At 40.6% G+C, this 18,541-nt stretch overlaps 1 protein-coding gene across 3 annotated transcripts in view; it reads left to right on the forward strand.

The window, feature by feature from the left end:
- Positions 1-11,079: 11,079 nt before the first annotated feature.
- Positions 11,080-18,541, forward strand: part of BMPR1A (bone morphogenetic protein receptor type 1A) — an 88,563-nt gene continuing 81,101 nt past the window's right edge. For all 3 annotated transcript variants that reach the window (XR_012043691.1, XM_072869185.1, XM_072869187.1), the window contains exon 1: positions 11,080-11,308. The gene's annotated coding sequence lies outside the window, so the exon portion shown is untranslated. The remainder of the gene's footprint in view (positions 11,309-18,541) is intronic.

Below are 18,541 nucleotides of genomic sequence, written 5' to 3' on the forward strand. Positions count from 1 at the left end.
CTAATTAACGTGGGGTTTTACATAATAAAACAAAGATACTGTACCTCTGAATGATCAAATAAAAAAACCAGTCTTTTATCCAATTACAAACTGTTCAATAACTTTTCAGTTAAAGGCTTCAAAAATTGTCATTTATAATTTCATATATATATATGAAATTATATAATTTCATATATATCAATGTCATTCAGAGTCAGACCCGCCTTCTCCACAGCTACAGGGATTGTATAGGCTGTTCTGTTCTCTTTTTCTGTTCTTTTTGCAGAACAGGGTAAATTAAATGTTTCCAGAGAAGACTGCTTGTATTATCTGGAAAAAAACCCACTCTTATGACTTCTTTTATTAGAAGTTAGTTTTTACTACATTGGATTTACACATTACACATTTCTAAAATTAATTCAAAACAAGGAAAAATATTTTACTTTGGTCCTTCAGTGGTCAGTACTTTGGGTGAAATGTTTTGTTAAAGATTATTTGTATTTATGTTTAATAATGTGAATGTCCACAGCACTGAACACACTTGTTAGTGTCTAATGCTGGGCATGCTAATGTTTATTTGTAATACTTGTCTCCTGGTAGCAGATATTAATTTGTTTAGTATTTATAAACATCAGAATTTGAAACTGAGTGATTTCTTGCCTGCAGTGATCATATTAGAAGTCTAGGTTTTATAATATATTGATATGTTGACTTGATGCCACAAGTGTCCTTGCTTTTAGATATATATTTTTCCTTAAGTTCCTAGTTATTTCAGAAACAGAATGTAGTGTGGTTTATGACGTGTGAGTAACTACCTTGCATGGATTATCTGTGCCAACATGAATAAAACAGTCTAGTAATAAAAGGAATGTGCAAATACAGTTCAAGCTTTATGATTTGGGCATATTTATTAATATGGCATGTGAACAGCTGACAGCTTTCAGCCATGTAATACTGATAAGAAAGCATACACAAGCTTGTATTCCCTACTTCTAGACCTGAAAATAAAAATTAAAAGCATTGGTTTCAACTTTATTGTATATCAGTCTTGAATGTTTTATTACCCAAATAACATTGTTTTAAACAAACAAATGTTAATATGCTTAAAAGATGTACAACAGTACATGTTGTAACTTAGCAAGACTTGTATAGTCACAGACCTTATTGTGTCAACAGACACTGTTTATAGTAACTTTATAAGGAATGGGTAAATTCTGTCTTAGGTTACATTGATGCATCTGAGAACAAAGTTTGATTGCATTAAGTTCAGGTGGGTGTTCTTCCACTTCTTAGCAGAAGTGACTTTAAATAATATACAAAATGTTTTAAATGTCCTCATTGAGCTCTAGTGCCAAGAAATACTTCCAAATGAAAGTATATCTTCATATAACATTGTGGCTTATAAAAACAGCCATTTTGTGCATTCCTAATCCACACCCCTCAGGAATGCAGGAATTTTAAAGATACAACTAATTATAGTAAGCGTAATTAAGAAGTTACATGATAAATGGACAGATGGCATTACAAAGTACAGCATCAGGAATCACAACTTTGTGCACTTTGATTTTATTTTACAGCCCTAATTTCTGTTTACAATGTGCATAAGGAAAAACACAGTTCAAAAGAATGAACAGAATATACGCAATTTTCCATCAGTTCAAAATTGCTGTTTCTCTGATTGTCTGTTCTGACCTTTAACCTTTGCACAAGACACTGGTTCCTAAACTGTGCACTGTGATCCCTGGAGAGTTCAGCTGTTGGAAATGGAAGCAATAGAGGCACGAGCATAACACTGTGCCAGCTAATAGGGTGCAAAAAGTGAATAGAGCAAAGTTCATTAGAAAAGGACATCGTGCAAAATAGCTTGACAAGTGTTGCGTTAAGAGATTCTTAACAGAAGAGAGATTATGATTTGCTCTGAAGAAAATGGTGATTTCAAAACTATAGGCTTTGGCATTGTTCCCCCCCTCAATCATGAATCTTAAATTCACCCAGTTTCTGTTGATTAAGAAAGGAAGGAATGTGTGAATAAGATTGCTGAAACCATTATTGAATACACAATGAAATGCTTTGTTCTCCCAGCCAAATCAGAGTTATGGATGAGATTCAGATTATATTCAGGCATAAATTCTGTGCTGTATGCCTATAAAACATGGCCTTAGATAGCTGTTAAAAATACAGCTCCTCCTCCTCTTAGGAAGATTACATCAAAAGAAAACAGTAACAAATGTATGTTGTACTAATAAGGACTGTCAGACTGAGTCACAATACTTTTCTGTGTAATAAGGATGAGCAGAATGAATTTTTTTTTGAACAAAGCTAAACTTTTGAACAAAACATGTTTTTCCTTTAAAAGTTTCCAGATTTTAACTGTTAGGGAATAATAAATTAGTATGCATAAAGTATCATTAAGACATCTGCCTCCACTACCAAAGTATTTTCAAATCTTACTGCTTTAGAATTCAGATTATTTTCATTAATGACAAAGACATTACGGAAATTCTTCTGCTTCCGCTTAGTTTTACTATGTGTAATTTTACTGAAAAAGAGTTGAGACCTTTCTGAAACTGCATTAATGATTTGTTTTTCTTTTAATTAGAAGATATAGATAAAAATACAGCTTTGAATTGAATAAAGGTGGTGGTCCTTCCAGTGCTTGTGGAATGAATACTGCTTGCTACCAGAAAGCTAGGAAGCTTGCTATTTTTCTAGAATGTTTTATTCTTATGGTGCATTAAGGGGGAGTTTTGGATTTTTAGGAAGCTTAATAAATATCTATAGCCATAATTAAGGATCTCATTTCAGAACAAAAGAATGATTTACAGGATTTTAATTATTTTAAGATCTAATTGTACGTAGACTGGAAAATAATGTTGGGATCAAGGTTTAGTTTGATTTAAAGAAATCTTAATGTTGATGAATGCAAGCATTCCTATATGTACAGAACATGTACAGAGCATGTACGGAACATGTATGTGGATTAAAACACTCAGAACTGAGGCTCTGATTTCCTTTAAGTGGATGAGTTTCATACCTGCAGTATTTGAGCCTAGATTGTTGTCATATAGTCCATCTACTATACAGAGCATAATAATAATGCACCTAGAGACCTAGTTTTTGTTATCACTTAGGTATTTGTGCTTTATGAGGTAACATCTCTAGAATTCTGATAGCATAGGATATGTGGGAGCAGAAAGAAGGACACACTTTCCAAAATCTGGCTTCGTATAAAAAAAATGAATTCAGGAATACAAATTTTATTTGTGCATTATGAACAAAGACCAAATATATTCTTTCACAACCAAATGCTCTTTTGCAGTACCCAATGCCACTAGTAGGCCTGCATGTTCCCTGACCCATTTTCTTCTTCCTGGAAATTTGTCCCTGTACTGACTCCGAGGACATCATAAATTTCCTTATGATTTCTGCACTTGTCAAAGCCTGACCAGAGGTACTGTTACACATGCTTGTAAACTGTGTAACAATGTGGGGTAAAAGTAACATAATGTGTTGTGTTGCTAGTGTGAGTGTATTCAGTCAGCCTACTGCGTCCTGGAAACACCAGATTTACTGAGATTTATTGTGGATACACAATATATACGGCACTAATTGGAAGTTTCTGCTTTACTGCATGTATGCTACACAGCATCTATGCTACGCTGCACATGCTTCTGGACAAAAAATCCTTGCAATAAATGTGATAGTGCTAGCCAGAGATATTCAGGTTCTACCTATCACATCAAATTTAGCATACTTGAATCTAAACTGTGTTGTTATGAAATGACAGAGCATAGTTATCCTTTGAGACTGTATTCCCAGTGCCAGCTGCTGCAGCAAAAGGAGAATAAGGCTGTATTTTATGTGGATGATGATTTTGTGCCATCTGTATTATGTAAACAAGTTTCTGGAATGGGAGCTTTTCTGAGTTGCCATTCTTCTGTTACTTTGTTGTGACACCAACTAGACTGAATTCAAACTTGCAAAGACTTCAGTTCATTTGGCAGAACTTACTTGTGCTCATGTTGAGGGACTCCATGTTCCCCCTATGTCACTTACTCAGCTTTGTGTTACACATCTTATAATGGATTGGAAAGAGTCTAGTGGTGTTAGTTACACCTAGGCACACAACCACAGACTTTTAGGTTAGGAGGAGCACCCTGAGAGATTAAATTCTTAGTAGCAAATACATAACACATTATCCACCTTTTATAGACTTACATGGCTGGTGGCTGTTGGAGACTTCATTGATTTCCTAAGCGGTCGCAGAAGCTGCTCTCTGTTCAGAAGTTCTCTAAAAACAAAGAGTCAGTGTTATTAAAAAGTACATATTAAAGTCTGGGGGTGGTGTATATCCTCAGGATCCAAATTTGCACTATTTAGTAGAACCTCAAACAGTTTTTGCTCCTATGCAATTCCCACCAAAAAAATTAAAGAATGCATAACAGAGAAATGTTGGGCTGTTACTACTCCTCCCTAAGTCTGGGTAAAAATTCTCATCCCCCTCCAGCTTAGGGAAATTCACTGGCACAGAAGGGTATAAATTACATCTCTGTGTGCCAGCTTCAGAAAACCTGGCCACAAATACTTAAGCTGAGAAGATTTTACTAATTTCTTTAAAGGACAGTGACAAAGTCTTCTGCTTTCTCAGATCTCATAGCATAAAAAAAAAAAAATAGAACAATCTTTAAGTCAAAGGATAGTTAAGTAAACGTTTATTTTAGACTTTCATCATTAAGTGCAACTACTTAAAAGTGAGCAATTGCCATCAAAGAGGGCACATGTGAAAGCAGTAAAATGAGATAAAAATGTAGGAGAGTGAAAATGCAAAGAAAAAGTAGCTTTTAGCATAGCAATTAACCACCCTTCCTTTATTCATCGCAGGATAATTCATTGTAACTGAATTAATGGTGAAACATTCAGCAATAGGCCTTGGTAAGGAAATAGGAGCAGTGTATCAGGATATCCTTTTTCCGCCCCAGAGTACCAATACTTTCAATTTTATATACAACGGAAGTAATTAATTGTAACACAAAGAAGCACAGCTGTGTTTCCTGATGGTCACACATGCAATAGCTACTATTGTTTAGCATTTTGAGTATGTACACTGAAAACTGTTCAACTGCTTTGAACATTTTATATTTTAGGGATTTAATTTCCATTAGTAGCTTTTGAATTTATAGTGGCATTTTAATATGCTATTATCTTAGATCCAATCCTGCATCCCTAATCAGGTAATTTTTTGCTGATGCCAGTGGGAGTTTAAACTGAATTAGGTATAGCTGCCAAATCCAGAGATTTGCAGACACAGGCCAATTTCTTTTTGGAAGCAAAGGAAGTTATAGACTGTTGTCAGGATTTGCTTTTTGTTGTATGTGTTTCTTTAACTTGTTCCAGTTCCAGTACATATTCAAGTATCTTACAGACTAAGGGAGAAAAGCTTTATTGCTATGCCTTTAACTTCATTACATATTTTCAGATATATTAGCTGACTGCAGTACCTGAAATATAACCATATCCTTTTCTTATTATTAATTTAGTATACTGACATTATTTTGTTTTTGCTAGAATATAAAAAAGAGAAGAATGAGAGTATTTTGCTGCATTTGTTCTTCTTTAACAGCAATGCATTCATGGTTAAAGATATGTTTAGACTGAGAAAAAAATTAAGGATTTGATTAACTGAAATTATTTTGTTCATTTGTTTTCTGTAGGATTCAGATCTGTTTCATTCTAACAAGCTTGGAAGAACATAACATTTACAGTCTCATAAATGTCCGTCTTTGTAAATCTCTACACTACCCACTATAGCTGCCAGAAACACATCCACTTGAATCCACGCCTCTTGAGGACAAAGCTGTTATACACACCAAGACAGAAATTTTCTGTATTGAAAAGAATTCTCCTTGTTTAACAGAAGGTTTAAAAAACATTTTCTCTGTCAGCATTGGTTCAGTTTCTGTTGCTGAAAAGGATCGTTATCAAGAAGTGAATTTTTTATTACAGAGGCTTGAGGGGATGAAGCCTCAGCATCAGTAGGAGAAATGTTAATAAAATGTGGTTTTGGATCTAAGGAATATTCAAACTTGTAAAAGAAACTAACAAATACCTCTTATAATAAAAGGTGGAAGAACACAAACATATTTTAGATATACTCATTCTCAGAGAGAAGCTAATTAAAACTTCCTTGCAGATCATTTGGCACTGCAGACTGATAATTCAGAATATAAATTTTAAAATCAGCACTAGAGTGTAACTCTAAATACTCAGTCTTCTCAGAGCAAATGAAGACTTTAAGGATTTTACTTGCATGCATCTAGGGGAAAACGTATTACTAATTCTCCAAACAAACTGCTGTGAGTGAAGCACCCAGGTGAAGCCTCTGCTGAGGCTACTAATATTTTCTTTTTCTGTGTAAGACTTTTAATGTTCTTACTACCCAACATTGGCTTTACGAAAACCAAAATAATTTGAAATGTTTCTTTGTATGTATAAGGAGAGTTGTCCCAGGCCTGGTGAAAACACTGGAATATATTTTTTGTACCTAGGAGTTCATAAAACAGAAACATACAGCTCAACTAGGCATAGGAAGAAGAAACAGAAAAAGCAACAGAAACTTTGGTTCTTGACTGGCAAAATGTCTCCTAGAGCACTTCTAACATCAGGCAAAGTGCTCCCATTACTACAGCCCTTTGCAAGATGCAACTGAGTTCCCTATTACACAGCTCAGTAAGGTATCAGGTCACATCCTGCAGCAGCTGCCTAAGGCACATGAAGGGTATAGCCATTATATTCTCCTTCCTCCCTGTCCACCTGCACAAGGCTAAAGAAGAATCTGGTCTGCAGAAACCAAGAAGCAACCCCAAAACAGACCAAGTGCTTAAGCTATGGGAACAGTTTCCTGTTTCCTTGTGCCTGTGCTTTGCACATTGAGCGGTTATTCTTTGGAGTATCTCCACAGTACTCTCCAGTGCTGCACTGTGCTCAGTTCCACATCACGCTTGTTGGACTGAAGGTTGGCCAGGGCTTGCAGTGCTGATGAATACTTTTGCCTTTTTACTATCAGTGCTTTGCTAGCAGAAATTTTTAAAAAACACCTTTCTTCACATATCTGATTCTGCCTTATTGAATTAATTATGCTTACATTTAAAACACTTAATAAAATCCATGACATTTCTAAGTAACAGACAGCTGAATAGATTTATAATCAAAAGAATGTGCTTTTAAGCGAAATAATTCTGAAAAAAGACAAAGCCAAATTCACGTCATTTTAAGTGAAAAAATTGTGTCCCTGGCTGAAGGGTAATATTCTTTTAATATGCAACATGGAATATTTATTTTGGTAACAGTAACAGAGAGGTACTCACCTAATTGCAAACAGTTTTCAAAAATATATTTGGACCACAGATTTAAGACATATGAATTCCAGAGACTGAAGGGAAGAAGGATCTACAAAGATAAAGTCCTATCACATGGATGACCTTCTCCCTATACATACCTCTTTGTTCTTAAAGACCTTTTGATATTTAAGATTTGCAGTTCCCAAGTGATTCTAAGAACTAATAAGAAATTCCTGGAGAGGAAATGACAAAGAAAGCAGCTGGAAGACAATCCAATTCATGATTTAATTTTTTTTTAAATACAGCTCTTTTCATCATGATAGTCAGTCTTGAACTGCTTCTATATTTCATGTTAGACTTCCACAACCCATCGTGGCCAAATGTCGAATGAACATATGTTTATTTTCAGATTTTCAGAATCTTTCAGTGTTGCTCGATTAACAAAATAAATACTTCATGTTACCAAAACCTGACGTGTCCAAGTTTTTGCAGATTCCTAAAACCTTCACCAGGTGAGATGTCTGTTACTGATAACTAGCTCACTGGAACCCTATGTCTTTCTGCGTGCCTATCACCTAAAGTGTTCATCTTCTGGTTTAAATAGGTATCTCTACCTATCCTGCAAGGTAAAAAAAGCAAAACAAATCAGGTTTGATTCTTCGTGGTTTACTTGACAAAAATCTTAGGTTAAATTTCCACAGTTACTTTCCTTTGGGGCAATACCTTTGGGGCAATACCACAGTTACTTTCCTTTGGGTTCTTCAGGCGGTGACTAAAGAAAACTCTTCCATCATCAGGTCGAACATCTCACATGTCAGGATTGGTCAACAATCCCCTTCTCACACACAGACCACTGTATGATTGTAAATAAGGAATTTTAGTCTACTCACATTCTTTTCATACTTTTGTGGTAAATCTGTATGTTTCCAAAATTACAGTTTATACCTGTATGAAGTTGGAAACATGTTGTAAGTACTGCACTGTTTTGAAAGACACCAGTACTTTCCATGTGACGTTTCGTCAGACATCTGTCACAATCCAAATACTTTTTAAGGTTGTTACGATTCATCATTTTAGATCAAGATTCAGTTCTGTCTCTTGCAGCTCTAATATTCCTATAATGTACTTTCCTTTTACAGACTTTACTCTGTGATTAAGACAAGTATTTACACAGTGCTCATTTATGCAGAGAATAGTGATATTGTCCATGGCAATGCAAACTTCATCCTCAACAACACTATTTCTGACCTGTCAGGGACTATCACTTGTGATATCTTCAGTGCCTGAGTGCCTTGAAAAGTACTAGCTGAGACGGCAATTTGTGCAATGTGCAAATTTACTCATCAGAAATTGGATGAAAATAGTTGATCCATTTCACACAAAGGATCAAGTAAATTTCAAGGCTAGTGGCTTTTGCTAAATTCATGCATACTGGATTTAAATAAATATCCAACGTCTGAAAAGCATAGGACTGTATTCCAACACCGATTATTACTTAAAGAGATGCTAGCTCTAACAGCTTTGGTTGTGGTTGGGAGCACACACATGCATGTTGCATTCTTCTTCCATATTGAGTGTCTATTCTGTTGCTATAATCTGATAGTAGACAGAATGGAAGAACAGCAGACTCATATTTTCCTTTGAAATTACAAACATAAGCATACAAGTTCTGTATTGCTTGGCATGAAAGCTGTGATTTTGTCTTTCTTGCAGGCTGTCTTTGTTTTGGACACTCACAGATTTTTCTGGATGATGGTCATTGGAAAAAATTTTCTAAAAGTCTAGTAAGACAAGACCTGTATTTTTAAATGCCTATCACCGTAGTATCTGGCCACCTACACTTACTAGGTGTGCCTTTAACTGCCTACATTTTAAAGGAGTCTGTGAAGTTGATAGGTTTGAAATTATACTTCCTCTTTTGTTTTGCTGTATAGGACAGTATGCAAGCTAAGCACTCGTCTAACGATCCGTGGGTATAACGCATGCAAACAATATTGCAGAGCCAGTGCTCTCATCTTACATTCAGAGGTGACAACTCTGGAGTGGAGTACACAACATTTACAAGTCCTACCTGATACCAGCACACAAAAATGGAGCTAGACTGTGGAGAGGTCAATAAAATAAGCAAGCCCATGTTTCCCACAATATAAGCACATGTGGCTATTTGGCGTGGATAAGTGAGATTGCTTCCCAACTGGTTACTCTCTAGAAACAGTTTATCTGGGCAGGCATCTTGACACTAGCAATTGCTGGTGTGTCCTGCAGCCCTAAAGGGTGTTTTGGTCTGCAGTAAAGGGAAACTGAGTGGGTTTGTATGAGCCATATGATCTTCGTTCCCCCCTATAGTTGGCTTTGTGTACAAAGTTCTTGACGCAGAACTGTGACAGGTGACAGGACAAGTGAAAGGGAAGACCACATCAACTGCTGCCGCTTTGTTGAGTGAAAGATTAAAAAAAGCAGCCCAGGTGGGAACTGTGTGGTCTCCTTGTCATATGACTTACTGTCATTAAAGCTCCTTCTGCGCTGCTGCTGGGAGACATCATTTGAAGACAGACAGACAAATTATTACTTTGCTAATTTGTCCTAATGATGAGGAGCTTGGAAATGCAATGCAAATCATGGCCTTCAGCAACCTTATCAGCGAGCAAAGCAGCTCATTGCAGAAGTTATAATGTATTCCAATCTAACTAACTGGGCTTATTTATTTAGAGATACAGGAAATGGAAAAAAGCAAACAAACAATTCTGTCCTTCGCAATGGAACTCTATCCTTCATACGGCACTGCAATGTCACCCTTTCCAGAACTATTTTTCTGCAAAGCTAAAAGGCCCATCTGAGGCCCTCATTTTTCCCTATACTGCTGCCACCATTGCCTGCTCGTTGCCCACCCCAGCTCACACACAGGCCCCCTTTAATTCACAGCAAAGCTGCTACGGTAATCCTCCACCCCACCTACTCTGTCAATCCTGGCAGCTTGTCCATTTTCCATGGTGCCAACTCCACCAGCATCTGGATGGAGCTTCCTGGCCCGGCAGCCATATCCAGCCTTCGCTGCTTCTCACGTCGCCATCCCTCTTCTCGGCCATGACACCTACTTGGCCGCTTTTTGCCCTCACACCTTCCCAGCCTTTCCTAGAGGAGCTCCCGCACCCTCTTCACTGGGAAAGCCCTTCTCGGTGGTGGGGTAAGATAACGTCTCGGTCCCGGGGCTGGGGGCAGTGGGCGGGTGCCCGAGCGGGGCGCTGGGGGCAGTGGGCGGGTGCCCGAGCGGGGCAGGGAGCCTAGCGACAAGCTCGCTCAAGCAGCGGCTGGCTGCGGCCTGCGCTCCCGCCCGAGGAGGGACTACGGGGGAGGAAAAGCAGGCCCGGCTAGTTCCTCCCGGCCAACTTTTTCCCGGGGTGCCCCGCCAGCCCTCCCGCCCACGGCACGTGTTGATGGAAGGGCGGAGGAGGCGGGCGCCGCCGGGGGGCCCGGGGCGCGGCCCCCGCCCGCCCGCTCTGAGGGGCGGCCGCCCCTGCGCCAACGGCCGCCCCTGCGCCAACGGCCGCCGCGCGCTCCCCGCCGCGAGGGAGGAGGGGGGCGCGCGCCCGGCACCCCTGAAGGGCCGCCGCGGGGCGAGGGGAGCCGCGCGAAGCCCCGGCCATTGCTGCTACGCGCGCGCGCTCCCGCCCCCCCTCAACCCCCGCCGTGCGCGCGGCCGCAGCCGCCGGCTGCAGTGATTGGAATGCGGCTCCTTCCCGCCCCGCCCCGCCCGCCGCAGGGACGGGCCGCGCCGCGCCGCGCCGGGAGCGCCTGCCGGGACGGAGCCTGCGCCGAGCCCGGGCTGCGCCGTCCCGCCCTCGCCCTCCCCCGCCCGACACGCACCCGCCTTTGCCCCCGTCTCACCGGAGCCGTCGGGGCCCCGGGAACGGCCTGCGGAGCGCGGCGGGGAGCGGGCCCCCTCCCCATTCGCCTTCCCTCCCGCCGCGGAGGATGAGGAGCCCCCACCGCCGGTGAGTGCGGGGCCGGGCCGCGCCGCGGAGGCCCCGGCCGGCCGTGCGTGCGTGCGTGAGGCTGGGGAGCGTCGGGGCGCCCCGGGCAGCGTCGCGCTGCGCCGCCGCACCCCTCCCTCGCCCGGCCGGGGGGCGCGGGGCGCGCCTCGGCGCTGTCTCTCCCCGCCGTCGGGCGTCCCTCCCCCGGCGGGGTCTGCGCCCCCTCCCGCCCCCGGGCTCGCTCGCCGCGGCCCGGCTTCGGGCAGCGCCGTCGAGCGCGGACACCCGCCGCGGCTTCCCCGTCTGGCGGCGGGTCTCCCGCACCGGCCTTTCTCCTCCGGGGGCCGGGGAGCGCCCACCGCCCGCCCTGCCCCGCCGCGGCGCTGGGGGCGCTGCCCCGCCGCTGCCCGGCCCGGCCTGGCCCGGGGCCGCTGGCGGGGGTCGGGCCGGGGGGGGGCGCCGCGCCGGCGCAGGGGCTCCTCGGGGTTGGCGGTTTCCTGCGTGGGCACGGGGGCCGCCGGCACGGCGCTGGCGGGGCCGGGCCGCCTGGCAGCCCGCGTTGCGTTCTCTCGCCCTGCGCTCCCTCCCCCCGCGTCTGCGCCCCTGGTGTTGTAATCCCGGGCTCGGTGCCGAGCAGCCCCAGCCGGAGCGAGCGGCAGCGCCTGTCGTGGGAAGGGTGCGAGGAATAAGGTGCTTCGTCTTCCTTTTGTGCGAGCTTTAAACAAAGCTGTGCGCCGGCTTTCCAAGTCTATTGCCATTTAGCGATGTGAAAGAAAAACTCTCTCCGAAGGAACAGTAAATCCAAATCGTCGCACGTACCTTAGTAGTAAAAGATTGTACTGTTGAGTACCGATTAAGTACGATGTTTTCATAATTGATTACAAAATCCATTGAAGAGGGTTTAAAAACATTAGTGGCTCTTTACTACCCTTCAATCAACCACCCTCTGATTTTTTTTTTTTTTTTCTAAAATTAAGAGTGAATTCAGCAGCAGGGAACGGTAGTAAGTCATGGTATTTCCATTCAGCAGTCGCCTGTCACTTTGTGTCGAAGGTTGTATGATGATTCTTCCCAGTGTAAATTGATTGCGGTTCTAATTTACGTTTTTGTTCTCTGTGGACAGGTAATTATTGTTGAGTTCTTTTATCAAGTTAGTGTCCTACGGATTGTTCAGGCCTGTTGTCTTGTCTGTAGGAATAGAGAAGCTCCTTTTGTAGACGAGGAAGACCCTGCTGGATTGAAAAAGTTGCCTGATTTGTAGTAGAACCTAGTCCTGGAATAAAAAAGTTACATGAGAGCAATATATATTCAGATACTTTATCAAGTCCATAGCCAGAAATACCCCATGTTGTGGCATTTGTAGCAGTCTGGATAAAATTCTTGCTGGCAATGTATTTGACCTTTGTTCTTGTACTTTTGTTCCTTTTGTAACTTTTTCTTAGTTATTCACCACGTTTCGTTTATTATGTGAGAGTGTGTGTATTTTATATGTATTTAGATAGAGACATACAACCTGGTAGGGTTTGAGTTCTAGTCTGAGATCTTGTGGAGGATCTTCTTGCACAGCTGCAAGATTCAGCTGCCAGTCCTTAGTATGTCACGCTGGCTGCTCTGTTCCGGGGACAATGAATATATGTGGCTGGATCTGATTTTTTTTTTTTTTTTTCAAATTGTGAAGTAATTTAGGTTTGAAAGGGACCTCTGGATGTTATCTGGTCCAGGCCCTGTTCAAATTAGAGAAGAAAGCTGTTGGTAAATTGCAAGCCTGAAATAGCATGTTACTTGGAATTCACTGGTCAAATACGTGTTTACTGAAACAGTATGTAGCTAGCACGTAGAGTTTCTTAAAGTCAATATATGGGACCCAAATCTTAGTGTTTTTGACACTGCTCTGCAAGATCCTCACAGTGAGAATTGTGTGCTTTGTTATGAGAATTAAAAATACTGAATATGGTAGAGTGTGTAAATGATATATGTGCTTTTTCTGGATACTAGCATTCAGGAACTGAGAATCTAAAGTGTAAGTGATGTAACCAAAGTAATTAACTTTATTCTTTATAGTAGTTGGTGTACTTATTGAACTACTTCAAGTCAGGGCTAACAAAACTTTGATCATGTTTGGGATTGAATATGGTGCTTGTTCAGATGTGCAATGAACAACATCTGCTAACGTCTTTCAAAATGGACATGTGTTTGCCACAGATGAGCATTACTGTTGTATGAAATGTCATTGCAAAGAGAAAAGGATTTTGAAGAAGCAATAGATAGCTTTGTCTACTTCCCAGAGTCTTGAAAGGCAAGCAATTGATGGATAAATTAATTTTTTAAACATTTACTTATCTTATTATTTTTTTCTTGGTTTTTAAAGTTAGGAATGATGATAATGTTTTATTTGTTCTCCAAGAAGCAGTATACAGATTCTGTGGCTATGTAATATTAAAAAAAAATGTAGGGAAGGACTTGCTAAATATTCACTAAATTATATTTTTATAATCAGAAATCAGTGCACGCTATATTCATTTTTTAAAAGAAAAAGTGTTTTGAAAATAGTGATATTAAATAACTCTGAATTAATGGAGTCTCTCTTAAATTGTATGTCAGTCAGTGTAACTAAGAACTACAGCTTTCCAAGGCATAGTGGGGCACAAATGTGTCAATAGGAGGATCCAAGTACACCCCCTTCACAGAAGGGATCAAAGAACACATATTAGTGCTTGCACTAATTTTGGTATAGCCAGGCTTTCCAAGAGAAACAAGCCCACCTTCTCCAAAGCCCTTAAAAGCAAACAAACCGGAGAAAAAGCCACCCCTCCTTTTCTTTTTTGTTCATCATTGTGGCTGGTAACTTTTATGATGAGGACAGTATCTCTTTCCAAGAGCAGGTAAAGGTCTGACACATGGAGCTGCAGTAACATCTTTGGTAAATTGCTGAAAAGTGTAGATGGATGAATGAGACCAGACAGTACGTGGCAGGGAATGTGTTACAAACGTGTATGTTTCTCCCTTGCTTACATCAGGCATCTCAGTTGAAGATCTCTCCTTTCTATCTGGATATCTGGGAAAGTGTCTGGTATTTCTTGGTTCCTCAGGAAAAAGAGGGCATATCTTCAGTGCCTGGGATTGTCTTCACTTACCTTACAGTCATCTGTAAATAAATGACAGAAGCAACTCAGTAATTTAAAGATATATTACGTCAGAGAAGTTGTATGTGGGCGCAGACGGAGTACTTACAGCCTTGTTTCACTCGTTAATATTCCCCAAATGCAGGACTTGGGGGCGGGCGCAGAGTGCATGTGCTTGGTGGCCTGACAGCAAACTTTTCCTTTCGCTACTGCTGGTTTAGTGGTTCCACTTTTTCCTTTCTTGGACAAGATCTGCACAACCCTTTGCAGTCGCCCCACCACACACATGCTGATGGTCCCCTGTCGCGATGATGTCTTCTGTGCCTTCCATGATGGTTAGTGCTTTAAAGGGAAAGCAAGGAATTTCTTTCTGCCTGGTTTGCTTGCAGTCCCTTAAAAGTTGCTGTGAAGTCTGAGCATTTGATATTCTCAGACATAAAGTAGTTTTACTTACTCTGAAAGATGTTTAAAACTGAAAACAAATGTAAAATTTAACCTGCTGTATTGTGTCCTTTAAAAATAATATGGAGACTGGAATAGGTGATCCTTGAAATTGGACAAAAAGCTGAAATAGTCACCTCATTTGTATTCATTGTACAGAAAACATAATTTTAGCATTCTGAATGCTCTTATTGGAATAGCAATTTTGTGAGGGATTCATTCTAGAAACATCCACTCAGTATTTAGTACTCTGGGTACGTAATCCTCAAGAGGTTTAGTTTGATACAAACAAATAGCTGGGCCACCACTGACCAGGCAATCAACTAGGGGACAAGCTGCCAACTTGCCAGAATGGTATTCATTGTGAATTGGCTTCCCAGCACCTCACTACGTGCATTTACCAAGCCCATTTTGTGTATTTTATGCCCACTCTCCCCCAAAAGCAAAACAAAGCAATATTTCTACTATTCTTCAAGGTATCTTCAATATATATTTTGAAATTCACTGCAGTAGGTTTATGACACTGAAGCATTTTAAGTTGTCGTATATTTGATACATTGAGAAGACAGAGAACTTCATTCATGTTGTGGTAGTGAAAAGATGCACGAGTTTCTGGTTATGACCCCGTTGTTTGAGCTGTACACAAATGGTATGAAAAATATAGTCATTGTGTTTCAGACTTATAATCCAGATAGTTTTATTTCTTGCCATTTTTCTAATGGGTGTCTTGTAGTTGCCTTCCTATTTCTTTTGAATTCTGTATGTTTCAGTTAGGTTTACTGTTTTATGGTCTGGTTAATAAAATTCAAAATAAGTATTAGTAGGATAATAAGCTCTAGTTCATGATTGTGGTAATATTCATAGATTGTATATGCATGATGAAAGGAGAAGCAAGGCCAAGCCTTATTTAAGGTCCAGTGTTTTACCACCTCAGAATTTGTCCAGGGACATCTGTTGTTACAGTGAAAGCAATTGGTGTAATGTAGCTCTTCCTGCGAGTCATCAGCCCAGTCTGCTACCTGTACCGAATTCACTGGTGTTTGTGTTCATTGGGGGGGAGGGGGGACGGGGGACGACACTGTTTTGAGTAGGGTATGAACTTTAAATAGTTTTAAAAGGTTCTGGTAAGACAAAATCTGTGAAGCAGTAGTTCATAGGGTGCATACCTGCAGCATGTGGCTGAATGCTCTGATGCTCATTTTTTCCCCAAAATAGAGAGGAAAATATAGCAGGTGTAAATGTAATTTTAGTATGTGATGAGTTGGCTGTACATTAAAAGGGGAGAAAAAAATCAATATTACTAACTCAGCTCTGCAGTACTGTAGCTTAATTTGCATCATATGTTATAACAGCAGCAATGTTTTTTACAAAAATTTGAAATCACTTAAATTTTCTCAGTATCTCCTCAGATAATTGCTTTACATGATGGCTTCAGTCAACTTTATTAGCATAAAACGTGGAAGCAACTAGTGATTCTTTGTGTCTGTATTCCCTCAGTTCACCATCTTAAGGAGAAAACTGTCAATCTTGCTGTGTTTTGGCTGATAAAAATACAAGCAGATGTAGCAGGGATAAGTCGGAGAAATACCACAGAAAGTCTCAGAAGATATGTACCAGGATACAGACCTGGTTCGTGGGAGTGATTTCCTTTTCACTGCTGCACGCTGTTGAAATGGTCTAAATTTGCTTTTCCTTAAGTCTCTTGTCTTTATAGTGTTAATTATTCACAACTTTTTCTTGATTTGAAAAAAAACTAAAAATGCTCATAGGCCTTCACACTTCCTCTGTAAGAGCCTGATCCCAAACTTGACTGGAAATCGGTGGGCAGAGCCCCAATGACTTCTGGAGGACTGAAGTCCACAGAGATTTCACTGCTGCAGAGAATTAATATTCTGCTCATGAAAGATTTGTTGTGCAAATTAGTACATTATGTGCTCAGAGTCAGAATTTCAGGGCTATAGAAGTGGTGGATAAGCTCAAATATAATTTTCTAAATTAATCATTCTTTTTGCTATTCTTTGTTCAGCTGGAAATTCACAGTGCAGTGGTGGTGCAGAGGCATAGGTGTTGTCCCATGTTGTTGTGCAGGGATATAGAGGGTTTGCAAAGGAAGCATGAACAAGTAAGTTGTGAGCAATTGTTCAGCAGGAAGAATGGGTACTGGAAATAAGAAATACTGTATCATCCCATTGTCCCCTATGCCTGGCAATGAAAGAACTTGGACAGTAGTATGAGAACAAGGTGGCTTATAGGAAGACAGAGTGAACCTCAGTGACTGGAAATGTGAATGAGAAAACCAGAAAGCTGTGTAAAACGTGCTCCTCCTTGCTGCATATCCTTCTCTTGGAAGAGAAATTAATCTTTTACAGAATGCCTTGGAGAAGGTTTCAGAATCCCTCCTGTACCCTTCTCTGTGTTGTCCCAGGGACAAGCCTTGCAGTTGTCAGACACTGGTCTGGACAACTGAGAGTTAATTACAAGACGGGACTGGGACAGGGCACAGGAAGGCACTGCCAGCTAATGAGGTGCAGACATTCTTCTTAGGCTCAATACCCAAAACATGGACTATCTTCTGTACAGATAATTGAAGGGATTTTAGCAGTAATCAAAAATTCAGTAGTGGTACTGAGTGTTAAGCAGAAATGGCCCTGAGGATAGAGGATACTGGAAGTTTTATTAGGAATTTTATTTGTATTGCTTTATTCTTTAAAATTTGCTTTGAATGTCTCCTCTTGGAGACAAAGCAAACAATAAATCTCACAGAATGAAAAAGTGCTTTTTTGGTTTTAGATATTGATATATTTTTCTAATTTTAACTTCTGTATTTAGTAGTTCACAACCATTTAATATTTTTTGGTGAAAATAACCTATAGAATATTTTCTCTAGGAGTATTCTGAAGTGTATGCCATTCATTAAGATTGAAGATTGTGCCCTTCCTCACCCAGGCAAATTATTATTGTCAACTTAAAATTAAAATAAAAATTTGATAGGTTTTGCAGCCAGTCTGTCGCATTTGCGGAGCTGAACCAGTGATCCTACCTAGTGATAATTCTTCTCTAAAACTTACGGTGTGGACTGAAGTTTCAGACAGTATTGTATGACCTTGTCTTCTGCTTTGGTTAGATGAATGGAAATTTTTTTGGACAATGCTAACTCCATTTAAATTTTTTTTTTACTACTTTTGCATTAATCGATTCTTTACTGAACTAATTTGACAACCACTGATATTGGTTTACAGTAATCCTTATGTTTTGTAAAGCTCTTCTGGTACATGATGAGTTAGGGTTCTTTTCAAGCTTACAACTATAATTAATTTAATATGAGTCTAAAAAGAAAGAATCAAAACCTGCAACATTGTCCTACTCAGAGTTAGGGGACAGGGCTCTGGTGAAGTGTAGGAACATTCTAATATAGCTGATATTCTTCAGTTTCCTGCTCTTAAAATTTCATGGAAGGAATGCAGTTAGAGACTCGCCAATTTGGGTTAAACCAGGAACTGCAAAATAAAACTCGACCCAGACAGGACAGTTTTTATTCAAACCCAAGCCTCTGTTGAACTGTCTGTTTTTGTTCCTCCCCTGGCCCTGCTTCACTCCCCCACCTCTCTTCAAATTCACAAGTTTTTAAATGTGGAGATGTTTCTAATTTAGAAAATTATTTTGGCATAATGAACTAAAACAGAAAGGAGGG

Source organism: Ciconia boyciana, chromosome 8, assembly GCF_034638445.1.
Source record: "Ciconia boyciana chromosome 8, ASM3463844v1, whole genome shotgun sequence".
Taxonomy (NCBI): Eukaryota; Metazoa; Chordata; class Aves; order Ciconiiformes; family Ciconiidae; genus Ciconia; species Ciconia boyciana.